The sequence below is a fragment of the Columba livia genome, chromosome 3 (assembly GCF_036013475.1).
Source record: "Columba livia isolate bColLiv1 breed racing homer chromosome 3, bColLiv1.pat.W.v2, whole genome shotgun sequence".
Taxonomy (NCBI): Eukaryota; Metazoa; Chordata; class Aves; order Columbiformes; family Columbidae; genus Columba; species Columba livia.
In genome coordinates, this window is record NC_088604.1 from 59,703,965 (window position 1) to 59,717,704 (window position 13,740).

General features: G+C 39.1%; 1 long non-coding RNA gene across 2 annotated transcripts in view; it reads right to left on the bottom strand.

The window, feature by feature from the left end:
• The window catches only part of LOC135579059 (uncharacterized), a 38,722-nt gene extending 25,292 nt beyond the window's left edge, over positions 1-13,430 (bottom strand). Inside the window, exons 1-2 of one of the 2 annotated variants that reach the window (XR_010471378.1) lie at positions 11,747-13,430; positions 6,815-8,311 (exon numbers count right to left, since the gene is read on the bottom strand). This is a non-coding gene — a long non-coding RNA (uncharacterized LOC135579059). Of the gene's footprint in view, positions 1-6,657; positions 8,312-11,746 lie in introns of both variants that reach the window. The other variant, XR_010471377.1, reaches the window with a different exon arrangement.
• Between the last annotated feature and the right edge of the window lie 310 nt (positions 13,431-13,740).

The following is a 13,740-nucleotide window of genomic DNA, read 5'->3' on the forward strand; positions in this document are numbered from 1 at the left end:
GATGTGCTACTGTGTCCCTCCAGTCACTCCACTACTTGGCAGCATGTCCTGTGCTGCCCCAGTATGTGGTGCTGCATGGGGGGAAAACAGCAGCTTTAAGGCTGAAACTCTGAAACTTTCAACTTTAAGGAGAAAAGTCCTCACAGGGGAAGTGAGTGACACACTGTATGCTCTATCTGTCAGATGGAGGAATTACAGCAATGTAAGTTTTAGCTCTCTAAGTCACCCTTGCACAGACAGTTCAACAACATCTGAGAACCTCCTGGACCCAAAGGTCAGCTGAAGCATTCAAATCTTCTCCGTGTGACCATTGTTTGGCAAACCTTCCTTCAATTCAGTTATAAATTACAGTGCAGCACCAGGAAATGAAAAAACAAACCCCAACCTATTTAGCAAGGAGCCAAGTCCGGTCTTTACATAACAACCATGACTTGCTTTTGAAAAATACTTGAAAGCAAAGGTTGGACAAATCAAAGATCACAGAACAGCAGGAGTATGCTTTGTTTTGTCCTGTTCACTGTACTGCATAACTTTCTGAGCGAATATTGCTAGAACTGGCTTTCGTTGGCATCAACAGGTAATTAACTAACAAGAAGTATGTGCACTTATGAGATGAGTTTCTAATCCTTCAAAATAGTATTGCTATTGCCTTGCTTTGAAACAAAGGGTGAGAGAGATTTAGAGAGAGTGCAGTGCACTCATTAACTAACAGGATTAGAAATCCAAAGGTACAGACAATCTTGAACAACATATTTTTCACAATATTTGAGTTGATTAGCCATGTCAACTAGAAAAGCATCCTACATCATAACCAAGCACTAGATTAAGAAACATAATGGGATTTCCAAGGAAGTATAGGAGAAAAATGTTCAATAAATATTGAGCAAGAATGTTTGGGAATGAACTTGGTGAAAATTTTCTGGTAGCAAACTCATCTGATAGAAAGTGGTGATTTAGTAAAATCAAAACATTTCATAGGAATATAAGTAACTGTTGGAACTTTTCTTTAAAAATTCATAAACATACATGCAAAGCATCTAATGGGCCTTTGTGGAAACAAGGATTCAAAAAGAAACATTCTGACACAGCAATTTTATAGGACCCTTCTAATATTTTGTGGACCATTCTGAAATATCATTTTACCCAACTAGGTCTAAAAATAAAATTTCAAACGTTTACATTTTTTGCAGAATAGACATAATCCTTTGCAAACCCCTCTGATCAAAAGATAGATGATTATGCTTGTTAACAGTCAGTGCCACCCCACTCTAGAAAAAATGTTCCCAGACATGGAATGGCACTGAAGAGAGGTTCAAATTCTCAGAATGAACCAGGGTCAAAGGGGAACATGTATCTTCTAGTCGATTGTGAAAAGAATACCTGGGTTTATACAATCAAGCAGCCAACTAGAAACAGTATGAAACAAAAATACTACAAATTTTATAACACCGTCACAACAGACTCTACAGACAGTCTTTAAGGTAAGCTATATAATTTTGTTACTGTGCTTCCAGAACAATTACACAGAGTTACTGAAATTAGCCTGTGCTCAGACCACTACTAATTTCACATATCTTCCTTTGTTTGTACTGTTGCAGGTCATAAGAATGGCTGGATCAAATTACAATGAGACACTTCTGTCCAAATTTCAATGTCCTATATACAGATGAGAAATTTGATCTTGAAGGCATGAAGAACTATGCATCACTGACTCACTAAAGTCTCTTGGGAAACTGCACAGATATTCAGATAGATATTCAGATATCTACAACTGGATGTGCAGTTACATAAAATGTACATATTTTTTTCTCCAGCGAGTACTCTACCATTTAATTGCACACATATAATTAAATCTTCTCATGTTGCTAGAACATCATGTCTGCTCTAATTTCTTAGCTATTTCCTCAGAGGATCTGTTCTGCCTGGGGTTCCACTGACAGTGGCGACAGTGGTGCAGTCACAAGTCTTTGGAATGAGCTTTGCATTGAAGCTCTTTAACCTGGAAAGCAGTCACGGTAGCACAGGGACAGGCCGGTTTACCAGGCTCCTAAGCAGATAGCTATGCATCTGCAGTCTGTCTGTGTGTCTCTCTCCAGCAGCATATCCATAGTCTTCTGTCACAGGGAGGTGGTAGATGCCCCACCCCTGGAAATATTCCAGGCCAGGCTGGACGGGGCTCTGAGCAACCTGATCTAGTTGAAGATGTCCCTGATCATTGCAGGGGGGTTGGACTAGGTCACTGTTAAATGTCCCTTCCAACCCAAACTGTTCTATGAATCTATGAATTCAGAAGTAAAAGGATAGCAAAATAGCATGAAAAAATACAAACATAAAGTCATGCTTGAGAGGTTGCAGTTCTGTTCAAAGAGTATTTATCTCAGTTACCCACACCCTTTGCAAATAAGCTATTCTTTTAAGCAATGGTTAATCCATTTCAAATGAATCTGGGGTGGGCATTTGTTTACATAATAAATGTAAGACCAGTGTGTGCAGAAGGGCCTTCACAGATTGTGTCTGCATAAGCATGCAGTAATTCTGTGCAATAGGAGGGGATCAATAAATTAAAGATCCCTCTTTTGTTCCAAGTCTACCACAATGCAAACCCAGCCAAAGCATAACCAGGGAACAACCAGGATACTTGTGCAGAAACATGCTGCTACTCCAAGCCAAAATGTCAACATGGCCATGCTTGCCTTTCCAGAGGGCCTCAGAAATGTAGCTCTTCTAGGCTTTTGCTGTGAAGGAGGTGATACAAAAAAGTCAATCTTGCCACTGACAAACCTAAATATAGACAAAATCTCTTGCTTTTCTACATACCTCTCCCTTTCAGGTAGCTTAAGTTCTTTTGGGACTTGGGACTACTTGGGATTTTTCTAACCATGCCATACAGTTTTGTGGCAAATGAGAGAGTGTTTTTAGACGAACCTTTCTAGTCACCTGACAAAATTTGGCCCTAAGCTTCTGCATCAGATCATTCTCCACTCTAGAGCTCGCTGAAAGCAACAGCATGACACCAGGACATATCACAGCTCTTTATGTTACAGCAGTTATAATGAAACTATTGTTCTTCATGCATTCATGGGTTCCTAGAAAAGGAGATTTGAAAAAGAGGGTTAAGAGTAGGTTTATAAAACTTAAGTATGTACCTAATCTGTCTGGGAAAATTCTTAATTCACTTTGCACATTTTTGAAGCTGTCTCTAACCTTAATGTCAGAGAAGCATGCAGAGTCTGAAAGTAGGTAATTAATGGCTCCACTTACAAAAAAGCACAGAGAAGGTTGTATTTAAACATATCTGCTTGTATGCTGACTATATATACAAAGACATAGTGTATAATGTATTTATGTGTACATGTATGTAAAAACATACCTACCTAGTACCGTATGCATCTAGTAATAAAACAGCATTGCTTAATAATAAAACAATATTGCTAAATAATAAAACAACTTTGCTTAAAAACAAAGTTGCCTTCCAGAACACGACTGTAGAATTTTAAAGCCAGGTTTCAAGAGCTCTGCTTGGCCTTTCTACCAAAAATAAGAAGACAAATGGCCATTGATCACTTCTACATCACCAAGAAATGAGATCCTCTTTTCAGCCGACATTGAGCCTGTCAAAGCTCTGTTAAAGAACCAATGGGACTATAGCAATGTTCACAAGCTGAGGTGCTGCCTTCTTAGTTAATCCAACTTTACATTATTCGATTTTTAGCTATCTGTCACTCTTGTTCTCTCTCAGTGCTGGGGAAGCCTTCAAAGATAAAATATTACTGACCACCAAGACAATTCACATAGCAACTGAGGACTGCCTCCAGTAACAGGTACAGACTACACCCATACAAGACAATGCCATGTTGACGTGTCCTTTAGGTGCTACAATACTCAGCTTTTAGGTTCCTGCTTTGTAGTGCGGAGTTCAATGTTAGACTCATAGACTTGTTGAACAACAGAGAGGGTCAAATAACTGCTTCAACGTGGTATTCACATTCAAGGCAGTCAGAAAATTGGGGAGTTTCCTACAGTCTCCTGGGAGTTTCTTAGCTTCATTGAGATTTGCTCAATGAACTGCTATATAGAATCAAGTAATAGGAAAGGCTGGAAACAAAACCACTTCTCAAAATGCACCCCTGCTGATCCATCACTGGCTAGGCAAACGTGGTGATATTAAGATAATGTGATTAAATGTGGTCCAGGACACTGGTCCTGGTTTGGCCATATTTTCTGAAGAAAGAGTTAGCCAAAACTGCCTGTTGGTGTGCAAGATATACTTTGGGAAATATTCAGCAGGCTGAATGGCGGGAAGAATACACAGGGTGGGATTTAGCTGAGTAGAGATTGCAATGCAGAGGTGGGATTCCCACATAAGCTGGTGATAACTACCAAATCACTGCAGATGTTTTAGATATCTAAGACTCTTGCTGCTGGCTTTTGGTTGGACTTGGGTGTTAACACTGTTTTCAACTTTTCCTGAAACCCATAGGAACAGAGTTTTCTTTGAGACTCCAGCCTTTTGACAAGCATGATGTGAAGTGGCCCAAGTGTGTGGAAGCTAACATGAGGAGGCAGACAAACAGACAGTGCAATCTCCTGAACTTATTTCCTTAGAAAACTGGACTAACGAGCCTGTCAGGGAGCTTAGGTACTTTCAAGATTTGACTTGAGGTGAGCAGGAGTTCTCAGCTTTACTTAAATGTTTACCTAAGTGCTTCCTTTAATAATACATACTTGAATACTACGTAAGTCCCTTTTTCAATCATATTCTTAGAATTTCTTGGCTTTTCTTTACACATTGCAATAACAAGTTCATGACACAAAGACATCTGTCTGGCCCCCTGGTGAACAGAAGACAAGCTTCTGCCTGTTGCATGGCCTTCTGCAACGTAAAAGTTTTATCTTTCCTAACTACTGAGCCAGGAGGGCTGGGGCCAGAAGGATTGTGGAGTGGGGCTGGGGAAACAGCTGCAGAAAGTGCAAGTGGCACACAACCCCTTGTTCTTGTGAGAAGCCATCTGAGTGTGGCGGTTTCTTCTTCCTCTTTACAGTGTAAAAAGCAAATTTATATTTAGTGTTTTTATAACTGCTGAAGAGGAATGCTGCACCTCAGAGATATCCTCTTCCCCCATTTCCTCCCTCCCCCCCAGTTTTTGGCTGTTTCCAGCCTTCTCAGATTTGACAGAACATTAAGGAGAGTTTCAGGACACTGCTGCCACAGACTACTATGTAGTAGCAGATCTAGTGTAGGAAAACAATTCTTCAAAGTGTGAAGTCAAATTTAGAGGTAGTCGAAGTTGAGAAAGGAGGGACTGATGTGCTGTCTACCTTTTTGTTGTTTTCAGCTCTTACTTCAGTCTAATTCGCTCAGTAAGAGGAGAGACTATGTTGACAAATTATATATCATACAGCTCGCCATTGCAGAAGTAGTCCCCATGCAATTTCTTATTCTTAACACAATCTGGATGAGTTGTAAGGGAAATGAGAAATTTTGAAAAATTACTACAATTTCCAGTAATTTTACAGTAGTTTTTCCACTCATCCAGTTAGTGGAATGAGTAAAAGTAACAGGCTTTCACTAAACTAACTACTCTTCTGCCTTGTTTTTTATGCATTCTTTTTATAAAATGCCTAAATGTTTCAAGCGGCCCCTGAAACATCTGGGTTACCATTTTCATCATGCTGTGAAACCCAGAGTTATTTTGCTTTTGTTGAGAAAAGTAACTCCCCTGGCCTGAAAGAGTTCTAGACTTGATGTGACTCAGGTGCCAGCCCCTCTGGATGTGGCAGAGCTGAGCCTGGGCTCCATGCAAGACTCTTCTCCAGCATTTCCTGGGGGAGAACAGCATTGTGTAAAATGTCACTGTACACTTGGCACACAGGAGGAGAAAACAAACAGATGCAAACGTTCAAAAAGGAAATCAGAGCATAACAGATGATGTCGCAGTAGTCTTAATGGGGAAAATAAGCACTGTCTCCTTTCCAATTGCCTGTCAACGTGCCTGCTGACATCTCCAATGCTTGGTCTGGGGAGTGTTTTTTCCCTTTGCAGTATCTGTGCCTTGTGCATGTGCCACTTCCCACACGTGCTGGGCACACCGCTCCTTCTCCCATGGCTTGGGAACATGCTCCCTTTGCCTCTCTCCTCCCAATATCCTCTTGCTGACCTTTTTTCTTGACTTATCTGTCTTTATAGTTATTTATTTCAACTTGTCTGTGAGTTAAAAAGAAAAATTGGTTCTTTCTGGCAGAAGACCCTGCATCTTCTGGGTCAGTTTTCATGCTACACAGTGCTTATGCAGGTTAAGGCCTCCCCATCCCCTTCTTCCCCAGTCGTCCATCCTCCCTCATCTTTCCTTTCTCCTCTAAGCTATGGAACTGAGATTGTTAAATTATAATTTTTACCTTTTTCTTTCCGTTGGATTTTAATTATTTGAACATCTTTCTCTTACCAGTACTTTCTGTATTTATATATTATCTAAAGCTCAGTTATGACATTTATTAGGCTGTTTTACAGTCTCTAGCTTCCTCCATGTTCCCAAGTTTCCAACCTCTGTGAGTTAATGTTAGCCAGGGGCTGGTGATGGGCACTTATGTTCTGTGCTTTTATCACCTCATGGAAGTCCTGCAATCCTCAGCCTTTCTCCTGCTTGCTCTGATACTTACAGCCCTCCACTTGCAGTTTCCCACCACAAGTTCTCCAGCCAGAGGCAGCTCCAACAGCAGGTGCAGCTCCCACAAAGGGGAGGCAGGAGGGGATCGTCTCTTCCCTGTGGGTTGATGGTTCCATGCTGGACCCTGCAGATCAGGGTGTGCAACCTACCTCGTGTCCCGGGTCTTAGGTGAGGACGTGAGTTTTCCCCACTGCTGCATTTCCCACTGGCTCTGAAGCAGCTGGAAAGAAGGAGCAGTGCTGCATGGTGGTCAGATGCACATTGGCTCCCAGTGCTGAGTCATAGCAGAGAGTTAATGGAGAGGGTTTTAAAACTCACTTCAAATCCTCTCCTTGGAGAAATCCAAATGAGAGCACAGCTCATCTGTGCCTACACATCCAGACTTCATAGCAATATGCACCAAGCCCTGAGAGCTATTTGTATACAGTTAGCTCTGTTCATTAGCTTCTCTAATCTCCAAATTTGAGAGGTATCCATTCAAACAAGTGATTGCATGTGTAACAACAGAGGCTCCTGCTCCACGGGCCAGCAGTTTCCTGAAAGGTTTCATACAGTTCTGAAGATATAAAAAAAAAAAAAAATCCAGCAAAGAAGCATGTTCTCTGTTTACCTTTCTTCCCCTTTTCGCCTTGGCTACTTTCTTCTTAACCACTTATGATCAAATAATTAGTGTTGATCCAGTTGCGGTGGCTTCTTTAGCTACAGTTTGTTTTCTTAATTGAAAGAGCTCTCTTCCATCTCAAGGCCTAGCCAGAGAAATGCACTAAAAATCTCTTCAGAGATGAGGATGCAGGTGATTTTATTTATAGTCTGATACAACTTCACTTTTCTTTTATTGTTCAGTGCATCAGGTATATTAACTAGTATTTAATACTCAAACTGAACAGTAGAGCACCTTGGAGAAGGCTTACACGTTTCTGTTTGTTAATTGGTTCTGAAAGCAAGAAAAATCACCTGTTGGTAAGAAGAAGGAGGAGCAGTCTACGTTTCTAATCAGAGTTCAGAAACCTCATAGGCACCTTGCCCTGCCCAGGTAGAATAACCTGCACCAGGGGACCGTGAATGGAGACTCTGCTCAGAGCAGCATCCACATAGCTTTTCTGGAAGGAGATGATGGCTTAGTTTAGTAGTTTGAGCTTTAGCAGTTGACAGAGGAAGAAAACATGGAGGGACTGATTCATGAACAGAAACCCATTTTACTGTATGCAGGCATGAAAAGCCTTGGTGGCTTCTGATCCTTGACTTTTCCATCCCTTTTTTCATTATTTCTTCTTCTATTGTCCATCTCTGAATATTACCTGCCTTGAAGGCATTGAAATGTTTGTTATTGTAGGCACAGAGTTTCTTCTTCCAAAATGAGGTTTGTACAGTCTTTTGTTTTTCACTTTATATGCTCTTAAAAAACATATTTCTCAAGAGAGCAGAGAAGGTCTTGTGATACTACAAAGCTGGCTTAAGAAAGATAGCAGCTATTTCCAAACAAGCAGCAAATTATAATGGTTGTATGTGCTGGATGGAAAAGTTTCTTCTGTATTTCATTACTCTCCACGGGACTGAATCAGCTGAGTCAACTCAAGTGGCTCTTCCCGGAAGAGATAAGTGGCCACTTATTTCCCATTGCCACGTAAAGTGTTGCTCAAATATACCTGCAAGTTATAAATAAAGACAAAAGACAGTGAAGAATTTTCATTTTTGTTTTGTTCAGATGGGACAAAGTTGCGATTGTTAGTGCTGTGGAACAAACTGAAAGTCACAGTCCTGTCAAACATAAAAATGCCTTTCAAGGAAAATTAAAGTTTTCATGCAAATTCCTACAACATGTTTCCAGACGGCACATCCAGCCAATCTGTCAAATACTTGATATAATGCAGGCTTTCCTCTTGGTCTTCCTAGGGAATGTTTCCCTATTAGAGACCTTTCAATTGTTTCTCTTGTTTCTACTGTTTCTACATTTATTCTATCCCCTTGGCCAAAAGCACCTTTCCAACCACATTCTCTTAAGAGGCAGATTCCAAAACCTTTTCTCTCTCTTGACAAGAAGATGATCCCTTCAAAAGGTGTCTCCTGTAGAGCTGGCCCTAGTATTGTCAGTTGAGGTAATTTCTCATCATGGAGATTTGGGGGTACATGCAGTGTAGTAGTTTGCATTGGCAGTATCTTGCTATGTCCTATGGGTAAGCAGTGCTCAGAACAAGTGAGGCAATCTGTCTCTTGTAGAGTGACTAGAGGAACATAAAGACACGTATTATCTGTGGATATGGCCACAATGCATGCAGCACAATGACCAGATCTTTGCTTGTCTGAAGATTACTCTAAGGAAGAATAAAGTGTTATTTATTTAATGATGTCAAAATATTGTCATTGACTCCTGCCACTACAGCACTGAAAAACAAAATACAACTTTGCAGACACAGGTTAGGGTATAGAAAGTCATGTTTTACCTTCAAGGTTAATTTGGCAAGGGACTAAAGCAAAAAGCTCAGCAGAGCAGACTGAGGCAAGCTGTTTGATAAAAGGCTCTGTAGATTAGATCACTGCTCTGCTTCCACTTGTGACGCTAATGGAAGTGAATTGATCCACCTACAAGGACATGTGGCTCTTACTAACACAGGCACTGGTATGTTTCTTCACTTTTCTCTTTCAGAGGCAAAAAATCAGGGTCAGAGGACATCATAGTAGCTCTTTATGTATTGGTGTGGGTCTTTTGTATTTTTTTTTTTTTGGTTTGCTTTTTGTTTTGTTTTGGGTTGGGTTTTTTCCCCCATATTTACTTCTGAGGCAGATAACAAGCAGTTTTAACAAGCCTTGAAGCTTCACAATCACTTAGATTGCCTGATTAATTGCTTTCTGTGGCATGTAACAGTGAGTGTGTGATAAGGCTAAAATTCAACCTGGAATCTTGTGTCAACAGGCATAGGAATCTGACTGGGATACAGGGTGCCTTTCCTTTGGGTTCTGCCCACACCCTAAGACAAACATGCTGAGTTTTAGAGAGTTCATAATCAGTTGAGATCTGCAAAAAAAAAATGTGCGTCTCAGATCCACTTTTGGTCTAAAGTATGCCAGGCCACGTGCCAGAGGACACATACCTAATCACCAGGCTGTGCTGATTATTCCTTCTTCTGTACTTTGCTCAGTAAATTTAGAATAAATTATATCTTTAGCAAATTACGCAAAGAGATGATTATACATTTAATTAGATGTTTACCTCTCATTTTCTTCATGCAATGGTAACTAGTGCAGATTACAGGAACTCAGAGTAATTTTTCTGTATGGCCACATTTTCCCAGGGTTAGATGAAATGAAAAAAAAAAAAAAAAAAAGAAAACTAAACAAAAGCAATAAGGCTTTTGGTTAGGGGAATATTTATACCATATTCACCTTTTTTTCCTCCCTTTAATATGAAAATGAATAGTATCAGGGAATAGTGTCTCACCTATTTGCAATCCATTGGAAAATGCATATGAGAGGGGAAAATCCATAATTTATTAAATGTGTTGCTTAAGGTGAGAAATTTGAAATTGAGTTTTGTAAGTCTGGGGATTTGGGGTTATACTCGGTATAGGATACTCAGTCTGCTGAATTTTTCAGTGCTAAGCCTGCCAGTGGGAATAACAAGGAAACAGACATAGATTTTGAAATGCGTTTTCATTTGATTGGGAAAAAAAAGTTTAAAAATTAAATAGCTATACTCAAAAAAAGCTTTATTCCCTCCCCATTGGACAGCTGTTGATGGATGACTGCAGTTCTGCCTGTGAAAGGAGTACCTATGTGTATTCACTTAGTGGCACTTAAACAAGGATGTTATAAGAAACTATACTGTCCATAAAACTGCCAAAAATGTTAAATATAATCAGAAATTCCTTCACATTGGAGCAATTAAAAAAAAAAAAGAAAGAAAAGTACATATATGTTAGAAGATAAGGACAGAAAATTATCAAAACGATGACGTCTTTTATACCTGTTAGAGGAAAACCCGTCTCTTAGAAATGGTCTTTCACTGCAACATCAGTTTGCTATGTTAGAAAAGCATTCTGATTTCCTTCAGAAATTGAAAAAAATGTGCCAACAGAAGTAATTTTTCCTCAGATTTAAATGTTGTCAGAGGAAAGTCTGCCTTTGCTTTAATAGAAGCTAAATCTGGCTTTTTTTAATCCAAACATCAGATTACCTGGTGTCTGAAAGGTTTCTTATGTGTACAAAGGAAAAAAGATCTCTAGGCAACAAATATCTACAAAAAGCTAATTTCTGGACGTCCATTTCCTTAAGCTGCAGGAAATATTTGACTTTCATGATGAGACAGCTTTTCTGAGTTTCATATGGGCATGCTTTCTCCAAATCACTGGTTTTGACATTTTGTTTATTATGTCGTAAATTCATGCTACAGATAACTAGCAAACATCATGATAGCACTAATTTTTCAATATACTATTTTATCTATTCTTCATTATGTGTTGGTTTCTACTTTCTTTGATTAATTTTAAGAACAAGGGTAGCAGTTGTCAGGCCTACAAACAGCATTTTTGCAGAAATAAAGGCTGTGAAAAATTTCTAAGTTTGTCTAAGGAGAGAGATTCTAGGTGAGGAAGAAACTAGCGGAACAATTTTAAGAGAAACAGAAATCTCAATTTAATCAACATGTACAGCTCCTTTTGGAAGAAAAAGTTCTCTCCTTTTAATACAAGCAAATACAAGCTAACATGTGTCATGTTTGGAGAGTTCACTAGTGACTAACAAACATACTTCTGCAAAGCTTTCTAAAGATCTTTTTATTTAGCAATAAGGCAAGTATTTCAGCTTGATGACAATAGATCAGAAATATGGAATAACAAATACAAATTGAATTTTCTTTCACCCTAGGACTTGAGACATACCCTCAAGCTGATTAATAACTCTAGTCACTTCCCCTCCATCTCACTCTTGTCCAGTCTGTGAAGGGCTCTTAAATATTTGTCAAATGCAAATAAGAAATTAAGAAATAAGAAATAAGAAATAAGAAAGGTATGGCTATATACAGGAAAATTGATATATAAAATTTTTAAGAAAAAAAAAAAGAGAGAAATATAAATTAGACCCATTACCCTGTACCAAGGCTATTGAGTTCAGCTGGAGATTTTCCATCAGCCTCAATGACCTTTGGACCAGACCCACCACTGCTGTGATGAAGTGCAGAATTCTCATCTCTTTCAGAAACTGCCTATTCAACCCAGTCTCTGTGCTGGAGCCCTCCCACCCCAGCTGGGGCTGCATTCAGACCACACTTCATCCAGGACACCTGAGCTGAAATCTGACCTATTTAACACACACAGCACATTGTTTATTGAAGTAGATACCTCACTTAAAATGCAAGAATCATGTGCATGGACTCTATCCAGCTCTCCCTAGAGTCCAACTGACTGGAATCAAATTTATCCATGTACTCCTGCTGCTCTGTGACATTCTGGCAACACAAAGCAGCTGTGAACTTAAGGGACCGCTTGAAACATATTTGGCCCAGGTATAAATGTTTAGAAAAGGGACTGGGCAAGGTAGCATAATCTACCCAGTACAGTCATTTTAAGGTAAGGTCATGACTTTTAAACCTTGACTTCTCTTTAAGTCGCTCCCTTGCTCTGTGCAGCAGTGAGAAGAAGGGAACAAGGGACTGGACTGTGGACGACAGATTACATTTGTAATAGGATTTTTTCCAATGTGTTTCCTGCTCTGTAGAAGGTGAAATAATCCACCTGAATTTCCCCAGCCTCTTTGCAACTCTATAAAAGCCAAAACTGATACAGAAATAGAGTACTTATGGGCAAAATTAAATCAGAGTGGTGCACTTTTGTAGTCTTTTCCAAATGCAATAAGCCAGATGTGTGGTTTGTTGGCTGTTTTTTTTGTTTGTTTGGTCGGGTTTTTTTTTGCTTTGTTGTTGTTGTTGGGGGTTTTTTGTGTTTTTTTTGTTTGTTTTGTTTTTTGTTTTTGTTCTTTTTTTTGGGGGGAGGGGTATTTGTTTGTTTGTTTGTTTTCCAAGGAGAGCAGCTCTTGAATAATTCTGGTAATTCAGAAATTACCTAACTCTTTCACCATTTGAAATCCTTTAGCAACTTAAAAGATGTAATCTTTTTAGCAGAAACTTTTTCTAAACGATTCCTAAAATATTACAAACTACTTTTTTTTTTTTCTTTCTTTCTTTCTTTGTAAGTGAACCTGCTCAATCTTGAAACAAATTTAGACTGACATTCTGAACAATCTTTATGTTCTTTTACTGTCTAATGAAGTACCCTTTTGGGTTCACCCAGAACTGGATGAACTTACATGAAAAATAATATGAGCTATACCAGTATTCTCAGTTTAACTGGAATAAAGATGAGATTTTTTTTTTTTTCCGGAAGTATTCATCCATTTGGAAACACACAGTTCAGTAAGTAAAGGAATACATGGGTTCTCATATAAAATCATCTCTCGTAATTCCTATAATTAACCAGTAATTCCTCTACATAACTCTCCACACTGTTATCACATTCTTCCTGTAGTCTGGGGAAACCATGTCTGTTCCAATTCGTAGCTGGTTCTTACTGGTGTGTAAGTATCCCAGCACTTCACTAGGTCATAATTCTTCCTACTGATAGTTATATACTTTACAGCACAAACCACAAGAGTAAACCAGATTTCTAACTCATTTGCAACATGTCAGCTTCTGGAATAATTTAAAATCTTGGAGGTTTTCAGAACTTCATTCACCTCTCCCTTTTTCATTATATCACCACACTCACTGCTTTTTCAGAAAGATAAGAGAGGTCGAGGTCTTTCCATAGTTTGGTCTCCTTCTTCCTATATTAACTTGCATGTTTTAGCTTCACACTTTTAGTTATTTAAAATGATAGCATATTTTGTCTTGGGAAGATCATTAAAAAACCTAAACTTAGAAGTGTTTAGTATGTCGTATCTGGTTCCTGAGCTCAATATAGCCTAATAGCTGTAGTATAGAAAATTAACTCCATATTTCTGAGTGTTAATTGTATTTATGAATGTCTGTGCATTTATTAATGTCTGTGCATTGACAGCACTCTGTGCAACTGATGGCATCACTTAA